The sequence below is a fragment of the Hippoglossus stenolepis genome, chromosome 8, assembly GCF_022539355.2.
Source record: "Hippoglossus stenolepis isolate QCI-W04-F060 chromosome 8, HSTE1.2, whole genome shotgun sequence".
NCBI classification, from domain to species: Eukaryota; Metazoa; Chordata; class Actinopteri; order Pleuronectiformes; family Pleuronectidae; genus Hippoglossus; species Hippoglossus stenolepis.
In genome coordinates, this window is record NC_061490.1 from 408813 (window position 1) to 420448 (window position 11636).

An 11636-nucleotide genomic window follows, 5' to 3' on the forward strand; every position below is an offset into this window, starting at 1 on the left:
TATAAGACTAAACAATTTGTAGAATTAAGACTATGTGCATTCAGATAGAGCCTATGTTGCTTCTCAGGTTCTCACAGTTGATTTGTATTGAGCAATAATTCAGGTCAAAGGTTCTGTTGAACAGCCCCTCTTTAAATCCATCGTCATTTACCATAACTGACATTTGACTGAGACTCAAAATAATTCGCTGCAGTAACAACCTCAACCTACAACTGTGGAGGAAGCTGATCAGATTCTTTATATGAACCTAGCAACCTAATATCCTGAATTTGAATTCATATTCAAATAAAAGTACCAAATGAGCTAAATGTACTAAAATCTGCAGTTAATATGTTTACATTGTGGCAAGTGACTACTTGCAACACAAAGGGGATCCAGTTGTGACAAACCCATGGAAAATGATCACCACTTTCCAGACTATCGCAGTTAAGTGTCTATCAGTTCTGTGTTTTGGTTTTTGCGGACCAAAACTACTATATTTCTTCACCCTCACTAGCCTCTTCAAACTCGATCATTGCGACACTCCCACCAAGAATCATCACAACAATTACACAAACCTCTACAAAACCTTTAAGCATCTTTCAGCTTATTGATTTTTTTGTTTGGTCCACTCTCACCAATCTCATCAGTGTTATTTCCAATGGCAGTGGGGTGCCAAACGTTTTAATCCACAATACTTTTCCTGCCCAGCAGCAAACAGAAGACAGACACAGTAACTAGGTGAACATAGTATCAGATACTTTTTACAGGGGTAGTTAGAGACAAAAACAGCTAAAATTAATGAATATTGGACTTTCATTCAGCAGTTGGTCAGAAACATGACTCCAGTGAATGCTAATATTGTCATGTGTCTGCTGTATGTGTAATACAACTATTAGCAATATCACCTTTACTAGGTCAAAGTTGTCATTTTTAGCTTATGGAGTTGCTACTAAGTAGCCAAGAGAAAGATAAGTAATGCAATTACAGCTCCTGTAAGAGAAACCTTATTGTTATTGAGCATTGCAGTTGCTCAAGTTGGATCTTATTTTATCTACTTTAAATATTGCAATTACTCAATAAAATTTTATTTGCATAGTCAATATTCACAAATCATAATTTGCCTCAAAGGACTTAACAAAGAGGATATCATCCTCACTAACCCTCCACTAGAGATAGGAAAAACTACCAAACCAGGATGGACGGAAGTGTAATATATGTTGCATGTAACAGAGAATGTCAATAAAATAATATTTGTAACATTCATGAGAAAAAGACAGTGTCTTACATAAATGGCGAGGTTTATCAATGTTTGAAGTATTTATAAAAAAGAAAAGCCAGACAGAAATGAAAGGAGGAGTAATGAGGATTGTAATTATAGCAGTATGGCCTGTAATGATCGTACATGTGAGTAGGCATATTGTATAACGGTATCTAAGCAATCAGGCTGTAATCATTATCCATGATCAACGGTCACCACAATCCCTCATCATGAGCCATGGTGTGGCTGTGAGCTGCGATCCTGGATCTATAAAAATACAGCAAAAAGTAGTCAAGGAGGAAAAGCTCAAAAGTGAGTAAAAGCTACTGCTGCAACAGTCTGCCATTAGTGAGGCAAAATTCAATAAGATAAGACTGTGTTGCAGTAAGTAGAAATGAAATTATAATGGAAGCAATATGGGATATTGCCCATGATATTGAAATGTATAGAAATAAAATATTTTACATGATATTGAAATCAGTTGAAAATATTAAATATTGAATTAATGTGAAGATGACCAAAAACAAATGTTACACAAATTGCACGTGAATAGTGTTATTACATAAGTGCTAATATTGCACTATACACTATTGTGTATGTTGGAATTATGTCTAAGTGTCCGATTATAATCTGTGGCCCTCAGAGTTATACAGGTTGATGGCCACAGGAAGAAAAGTCTTCCTGTGGCACTCTATGGTGCTCCTTGGTGGTCTTCCGCTTAAGGTGCTGCGGTGTGACACCTGTGTGGCATGCATGGGGTGAGCAGCATTATCCATTATACTGAGTAGTTTCCTCAGCATCCTCCTCTTTGTCACCTCCACCAGAGACTCAAGTTCCACGACCAGGACATAGCCAGCCTTCCTGATGAGCTTGTTGTGACTTAGTTTCAGTTTCATTCACCCTGCTGCCCCAGCACACTACAACATAGAAGATATGTTGGCCGCCACCGAGTTATAAAAACATCTGCAGCATGGTTCTGCAGACATTGAAAGACCTAAGCCTCCTGAGAGAGAACAACTCTCTGACCTATCTTGCGTCTGTGTTTCTAGACCACTCCATCTTATTGTCTATGTGGACGCCCAGGTATTTGTATTTCTCAACGACATCCACCACTGATACCTTAATGGTGACTGGGTTCAGAACAGTCCATTGCTTTAGTCCACCAGCAACTCCTTGTAAATCAAATATTCTTTATCTTTTTAGTTCTGAACTGAACGTTTCTGGCCCTTTAGCTGCTAAGTGCTCCACTAAGTTCACCTGTAACTCGTTAACTTTGTCTGTCTGACATTTGGTTTTTAACAGTGGCATTATCAGTGTACCTTTTAAAGAAAATATCTGCTGCAGTTAACACCACAAACATGTACAGGAGGCAAATATTTTAAAGAACCAAAAGTATCTACATGGCCATGCTGGTATCGCTCGGTTACGTTGTAACCCGTGTTCTCTGAGTGAAGAGACCATCTCTCCAATCCGTTACATATTCCATATGTACGGGTAATGATCCCCTTGCTGTCTAGGTTCGTGGATATTTCTTTAAGACACACCGGCTTGCCTGTCTTCGTCCTACAATTAACCAATAAAACATGTGTCGGCGTCGAACCAGTTGATAATTTGATCGACACGTCTCAGAGCGGCCTATGAGTTGAAAAGATAGTCTCTTCACTCAGAGAAACAAGGTTACAACGTAACCAAGCATTCTCTATTGCATTCAATTCGATTTCAATTCAATATTATTTGTTAAGCGCCTAATCATAATATACATTATCTCAAAGCACTTTACACAGAAGGTCTAGACCTTAAAAATTATAGAAAAACCCAACAGTTCCCACAATGAGCAAGCACTTTTGCGACGGTGGAGAGAAAAAACGTCCTCATTAAGTTGAAGAAACCTCTAGCGGAATCAGACTCAATCTGCCTCGACCGGTTGCGGTGAGCAGAGAAAAATGAGGAGGAGATTAGTGATGGATGGAAAAGAGTGGAGAGAGACCAGGAAAAGTGCTCAGTGCATGATGGGAGCTATAGGTCTAGACTAACCCTAACCCTCACCCTATAGCAGCATAACTAAGAGATGGTTCAGGACTCACCTGATCCAGCCATTAACATAGGTTTAAGTGTCCTTGGGCAAGATACTGAACCCCTAAAATGGCCCCTCATAGATGTTGAATGCACTAATTTTAAGTCGCCTTGGATAAAAGCGTCCGGCAAATGACATGTAAATATAATTGTAAAAGAGGAACGGTTAAAGTTTAACCTTAAATGTAGAGATGGTGTCTGCCTCCCGAACCCAGAGTGGGAGCTGGTTCCACAGAAGAGCAGCCTGGTAGCTGAAGGCTCTACCTCCCGTTCTACTCTTACAGATTCTTGGAACCACAAGAGAGCCTGTATTTTGGGAGCTAAGTGATCTATTTGGACAATACCGTGTTATGATCTCTTCGATATAGGTGCTTGATTTTTAACGGCTTTGTATGTGAGGAGCAGGATCTTGAATACTATTCTGAATTTTATAGAGAGCCAATGCAGAGAAGCTAAGACAGGAGTAATATGATCTAGTATCCTTCTAGTTCCTATCAGAAGTCGTACTGCAGCATTTTAGTACAGCTGGAGGCTTTTATCAGACTCACTGGGACATCCTGATAAGAATGAATTTTTAGAAAGTGCTTTAAAAACATATATTATTACAATTGTGCTGTTTTCAATTCAAAAATCTGACTACAACAGTAAGTCTATGACAGTGGTCAGTGCTCTCCACACTGATTTGACAGTTTAGACTTAAGTGATGCACCTAAGGCTTGAAAGGACAAACTCTGATTATAGCCTTATTGTACAGTATCAAGGTGGCCCAGCCAACCTCTGTCTACAGGAGTGTGTGTGTCTGCTCGTCTCTGTTACTCTTTACACAAACAGATAATCATTTGTAATTAGTTATTAATCGACTCCGGGTCGTTCTGCTCACTTTAACACTGATGTCCTGACTGTGCGTCACATTACGTTACATGTGTCTCATAAACTCTAGAGCAGTTTTGTCAAACTCAATCACAGAGAGGGACAACATTTTAAACTGGGACGACGTCGAGGGCCAAACAGGGTCAACATTTATTAAACAGGATATTGGATAAAGTGCAAAAAGAAAACATTCACATTCTTCTTTTATGCACATGTGCCAGAGCCAGATGTTTGGCATCTTTTCTTGGCTGCCAGTTTATTAATGTTTGTGTTTAGGTTCTGTGCTGTGGAAACCCTCAAGATGGAGGAAAGGTGTGCATCAGTGAGACGACTCCTGTGTGGGTTGTTGTTCATCTTCATCACAGAGAAAAGCCTGTGGGTGAACTTGATAGGGCAGGCACTGGGGTCTCTGGAACGCTCTCTGGCCGAAGCGAGATGGAGAGAGAAAGATGGAAGGAAAAAGAGAGAGGGATAAGCCTGAGAGACACGGTGAACTACGTCGTCCCTAAAGTCTCTAAAAGTAGAGTAAGAGCCAGAGCTTTCAGCTATCAAGCTCCTCTCCACTTTCAGTTCGGGAGGCAGACACCATCTGTATGTTTAAGAGTAGGCTTAAAACCTTCCTTTACGATAAAGCTTATAGTTAGAGCCGGTCCAGGCTTGTCTTAGACTTGCTCTTAGTTGTGCTGTGATAGGTCTAGATTTGTTGGGGGACACAGGACACACGGAGCTTCTCTTCCCAGCTTCTCCTTCCTCTTCTCCATCCTTATCACATCAAAGAAATTAATATCTCATGAATACATGTTACTGACTTGACTTCTTCCCCGGAGTCCCTTTGCCTTATCGTCCTCAGATCCAGCGCCGCGGCTGCGGCCACAATCGTGGATTATGATGGTGGATCGCATATCAGAGATCGTGATCGTAATGGCGGATCCTGTATCGTGTTGGCATCTGATAGTGGTGGTGGACCATGATCGAGGTGGCAGCTGATGGTGGATCCTAATGGCAGCAGTGGATCATGATTGTGGACTATGGTGGCATCCGATCTTGATGGTGGATCATGATCGTGGTGGCTGCTGACCATGGACTATGATTACAACAAGACTGCTTGATATACAATATTTCTCCTCAGATACTCGACCATTACTGACAATCCATCAATTCATTGACCTTCCATTATGCTACAAAGTGTTTATTCTAATCAATGCTGCAAATACTCTTATCTTTCTGATGTTCTCCTTTACATGTGGCATCTATTGCACTTCTGTCCGTCCTGGGAGAGGGATCCTCACATGTGGCTCTCTCTGAGGTTTCTACTTCTTTTTACCCTGTTAAAAGGGTTTTTTAGTAGTTTTTCCTTACTCTTGTTGAGGGTTAAGGGCAGAGGGTGTCACACCTTGTTAAAGTCCTATGAGACAAATTGTGATTTGTGAATATGGGCTATACATTTCATGTCTGGTCCAGGAATGCACACATTTACACATTATGTTGTCAATGCACACATTTCTCTGGAAACATTCTAAAATTGCTTTTTTCCCCACATTAATTGTAAGATAAACAGAATAGTGTAACCATAAAAGATTTTGATTCAGTGCTTAACATAAATGTGCAATATTCAACTGAAAAAAACAACAGCCGCAAAAACAAATTACATTTCAAATCCTTTGAGAGATGTTTTGGAGTATGGGTAGATAGTTGTGTAAATCGCAGTCTGAAAAAGAAAGTCCATTTTTTATAGTCACACTGAAAACATAAAGTAGTAAAATAGATACATGTAATTGTAAATATTAACATGAACATAGAAACAATAATGCAGCATGGTTACATGAATGTAGAATGGGTCTTAGTTTGTGTGATGCAATTTACATAAAAATGGGGGGCAGTAATGGAAAGACATTTTGAATCCATCACAAGAACCTCTCTCTCTAACATATCCTCTCACAGACAGTGAATCCACTTGAACTGGAGGTAATACTAGATAATCTTTAGAAAGACTTGTATCATAAGGAATCTTGTCAATAAATGTATTAAAAGAAAATTTTAATTTACCAAAAGAAAGGGAAATTTAATATATAACTGTTAAATTACTTTGTTAAAGGATACAGTAATTACAGCTTATTCTGACTATTTTGGTTTTGGTGACACAGCTATACAGTCCTTGCTTGAGACTAATCTAAACTGTTTTACTTCTTGTGCTTTTGACACCATTTTGTCCACAGTCTTGCACCCATGACTTTAGTTTTTTTTTCTCAATTTTCAAAATGCAAAGTTCAACCATACTCACGTAAAATGTAAATCCTTTTAGTAAAGAACAGAGACAAAACTCTTTTGGAACCTTGAAGGCTTTAGAAATATGACACTTTCCAGGTCTACTGCCCAGTGTATGAAGGTAAGTGTTTGACAAAGTTTCCTACAGTAGCATTTCATTGACTAGACAGAGGATAATAAATATTAGTAGTTATCTACAAGTCCAAATATCATATCTAGATCTAACTTGATATGGTATTTGCTTAACTTGGTTAAAAATGTGAAAAGAAAATCTTTAAAATACAAAATTGAATAATTAATTAATCTTACCTGCTGGGTTGACTTTTGTGCCTCTTCTGCTGCCACCTAGGGAGTTCGGGAATGAAGAAAACGTTTGAGACCCAACATATAAAAGAATGTTACTAAAAATCTTTTCAAGGTTACACTTATTAATACTTAAATCTATCTACCAGGCACATAACTAGGGCAATACAATCTGTTTCCCATAGTTTAATAACATATTACTACAAATTGTATATGTTGCTGAAAACTGAAAATGTTGCTGTGGCAGTAGACCATGCCACGGGGCTCTCCCACACACAGCCAGAGACACACGTGTTGCTTTTAAGCATACTTTATTAATAATTACAACCAAACTCAGAACATAAAGGGCCAGCAAACTCTGCTGGGGACTAGCTTTCCAGCTCAGTGTCTCCGAGTCCTGTGTCGGAGAGTGTCTGGAGGCAGATGCTGCCTTTCAAGCGTGAGGACCAATCAGCTAACAGCTCTCACCTGTGCTGATTGATCCTCGGTGGTGCAGGTGAGAGGTGAGGGTGCTCTCCCAGCCCCCTCACCTCTACAGTTGCCAATGTGGCTGGTCTCTTACAGGGTTTATTTACAGGGTCTTACCTGGATACTTTGGTGGAAAGCTCTGTTTGGAGTGTGAGTGTGGGGAGATGAGGGTTGGTAACTTGGTCCAGGAGGTGAATGGGATCTGGATGGTGCTGTGGTAGGAAATGGAGGTGCAGGGTCTAATGTACAGCTAGGCAAAAGAGAAAAAATGTAACACAAGGTAAAGACATTTTCACATGATATTTAAGGGTGACAAAATACATTTTAAAGCTAGGAAGAAAAGTCTATGAGAAAAAGGACAGTGTTACACATGTGTCCAAGTGTCTTGTGGTGTCATGGCCTAAATTTACTCAAAAACTAGGATCATCAGATTTATCATGATGATCCTTATGATGAACTCAAAATTGTATGAACTGTAATGGAAAATTCCACTGATCAATGTCTTACTACTGTGATGAATGTCTTACTACTGTTTTGACTATTTTCTGTGCACTTAGCTGATGCAACCTCAAAGTTCATGCCCTTACTTGGTGATTTCACCTCCTCTTTGACCTTTATCTGTGCAACTGGGTGCTGGGTTTGATTCCTCTTGCTGTAGCAGTGATGCCAGACAGCAGACATTTCCTGTCTGCTTTCTGTCTTGTTTCCTGTTTATCACATTGTATAAAAACCTTCCTTTTTAACTACTCGTGGTTGCACTCTGAGCCATGTTGCTGGCTGTGTAACCCTCTGCAGAGCTAATAATTAAAACTCTAAGACAACTCTGGTCTGAGAAACTCATTATTTCACATCTCAAATTTCCACTACAGAACCCTGTTTAAACCATATTGAAAGTACACATTCAAAATGAAAATGTGGGGTAAACATACTTTACATAAAGGATTTATTTACAAGTTCTTACCTGGATACTTTGGTGAACAGCACTGATTGGTGTGTGAGTGTGGGGAACTTGGTCCAGGAGGTGAATGGCATGTGGATGGTGCTGTGGTAGGAGCTGGGGGTGCAGGGTCTAGTGTACAGTTCGGCGGGTTAGAAAGAATAAAGATTAAGGACAGGGTAAATACATTTTGATGTATTCCAGGATGTCGACTGAAAGTAACTTGAATGTTAATTAGATTAGACTTGTAAACATAAAGACAAAATCCCCAGTATTGGATCCTCCACAATTTGATGTTGCATGCAAGATATTCAGGTTTTCATTGTGGAGCCTGGCATTTCAAAGGGAATAGAGAAAGAAATATTACATAGTTACATTACATTAATACATAATAGTACATCCATCAGAGGCAATATTATCTTAAGAAAATAAATAAATTAGTCTTTCAATTACTATAGTCTCCTTATATATATATACACTACCGTTCAAAAGTTTGGGGTCACTTAGAAATTTCCTTATTTTTCAAAGAAAAGCACTGTTTTTCTCAATGAAGATAACATTAAATTAATCAGAAATACACTCTATACATTGTTAATGTGGTAAATGACTATTCTAGGTGGAAACGTCTGGTTTTTAATGAAATATCTACATAGGTGTATAGAGGCCCATTTCCAGCAACTATCACTCCAGTGTTCTAATGGTACATTGTGTTTGCTAATCGCCTTAGAAGACTAATGGATGATTAGAAAACCCTTGAAAACCCTTGTGCAATTATGTTAGCACAGCTGAAAACTGTTTTGCTGGTGAGAGAAGCTATAAAACTGGCCTTCCTTTGAGCTAGTTGAGTATCTGGAGCATCACATTTGTGGGTTCGATTATACTCTCAAAATGGCCAGAAAAAGAGAACTTTCATGTGAAACTCGCCAGTCTAATCTTGTTCTTAGAAATGAAGGCTATTCCATGCAAGGAATTGTGAAGAAACTGAAAATTTCCTACAACGGTGTGTACTACTCCCTTCAGAGAACAGCACAAACGGGCTCTAACCAGAGTAGAGAGAGAAGTGGGAGGCCCCGGTGCACAACTCAGCAAGAAGACAAGTATATTAGAGTCTCTAGTTTGAGAAATAGACGCCTCACAGGTCCTCAACTGGCAGCTTCTTTAAATGGTACCCGCAAAACGCCAGTGTCAACGTCTACAGTGAAGAGGCGACTCCGGGATGCTGGCCTTCTAGGCAGAGTGGCAAAGAAAAAGCCATATCTGAGAATGGCCAATAAAAAGAAAAGATTGATATGGGCAAAAGAACACAGACATTGGACAGAGGAAGATTCGAAAAAAGTGTTATGGACAGACGAATCAAAGTTTGAGGTGTTTGGATCACACAGAAGAACATTTGTGAGACGCAGAACAGGTGAAAAGATGCTGGACGAGTGCCTGACGCCATCTGTCAAGCATGGTGGAGGTAATGTGATGGTCTGGGGCTGCTTTGGTGCTGGTAAAGTGGGAGATTTGTACAAGGTAAAAGGGATTTTAAATAAGGAAGGATATCACTCCATTTTGCAATGCCATGCCATACCCTGTGGACAGCGCTTGATTGGAGCCAATTTCCTCCTACAACAGGACAATGACCCAAAGCACACCTCCAAATTATGCAAGAACTATTTAGGGAAGAAGCAGGCAGCTGGTATGCTGTCTGTAATGGAGTGGCCAGCGCAGTCACCAGATCTCAACCCCATTGAGCTGTTGTGGGAGCAGCTTGACCGTATGGTGCAAGAAGTGCCCATCAAGCCAATCCAACTTGTGGGAGGGCTTCAGGAAGCGTGGGGTGACATTTCTACAGATTACCTCAACAAATTAACAGCTAGAATGCCAAAGGTCTGCAATGCTGTAATTGCTGCAAATGGAGCATTCTTTGTGAAAGCAAAGTTTGAAGAACAAAATTAATATTTCAAATAAAAATCATTATTTCTAACCTTGTCAATGTCTTGACTATATTTTCTATTCATTTTGCAACTCATTTGATAAATAAAAGTGTGAGTTTTCATGGAAAACACGAAATTGTCTGGGTGACCCCAAACTTTTGAACGGTAGTGTATATATATATATATATATATATATATATATATATATATATATATATATATATATTGTAGATGTGTCCTGATATTAGCAGTTAACATCAGGACTGATATAGAACTAACATTACTGTCTTTTTGGTATCTTGGGTTTTTGATGCTCTAGAAAAAGTGTAAGGTACAAATGGAAACTATTTGAACTGACTTAGCTACATTTATGCTATTAGCCTATATATGATACCATAATATAGCATTACTGAATATAATTGTGCTAATCCAGACTAACTCTTGTTGGATGTGACACCTTATCTTACTTGAACACACTCTGGGGTTATGTTAATATTACTTTATGTGTTAGCTTAGTGTGTGCAGTTAACTTTAGAAGTCACAATCATAGACTGTATATGAAAAGGTCACAATTGACTAATGTTGGTCTTCACACCACCGTCACAGAGAAGAAATATTTTGAAAATAATCAAATTCATGCAGACTGTCCCATTGATTAATCATTTTCAAAGAACTGAGTTTTGCTTTTATGTATAATTAGTATTTAAAGATGAACGGTTTACTAACTTTTCAGTAATGAGTGACCTCTCGGCGAATGACACATTCTCAGTCGTTTGCATTCTTAGTCGGTAGCGTTGACCCAACACAACATCTACAGCGCCATCCTGCGACCTTTTGATGAAACAACATCTGTACAATCGTTTCGAATTTCAAGTTGATGGAAATCATTGCTAATTTGCCGAATCAAAATATACACTTAGTTTCCTCTCAGTGTCTCCTCTTTAGCTAAGTCCTGTTGTGCTCCTCTCTTCTCCTGGGACGGTCATACCATCCACTGCAGTGTTTGGTTCAGCCATTCAGCGTCCTGACTGGGTAGTCAGAAGAAAACATCTAAACTCAGGGAGGTGAATAATTCCTGGCGGATGGTCGGCAGTACAATGACCAGACATCCCTGGTTTGTCCGGGGCTCTTCCGGTTTCCTGATCTGGATTTCTATAAAACACTAAAATGTTTTCAACTTTCACTGCCTAATTTCCCCGGGTTTCAATCAAAATAACAATTACATCTAGCATTACATATGTTTTCAGTGCTTACATGGAGGGTTAGCAGGTTCTGGCGTTCTTTTAGTTACCTTACCCAATAAAAAAACATAAACAAAACACCATGTGTATGTATTCAACACTGATTGGTCTGTGTGGTTTGTAAATCAGTCGGATGTTTCGTTGTCAATCAATCAATCAAATTTTATTTGTATAGCCCATATTCACAAATCACAGTTCAGTCAGACAACTCACGTTTGAATGTTTATTCAACAGTAGAACAGGTTTAGTGTTTGGCGTCTAGGCTCCGACTTAATCACTCCCCCATATGATACACAGGAATGATGGGAGTGATGAGCTAA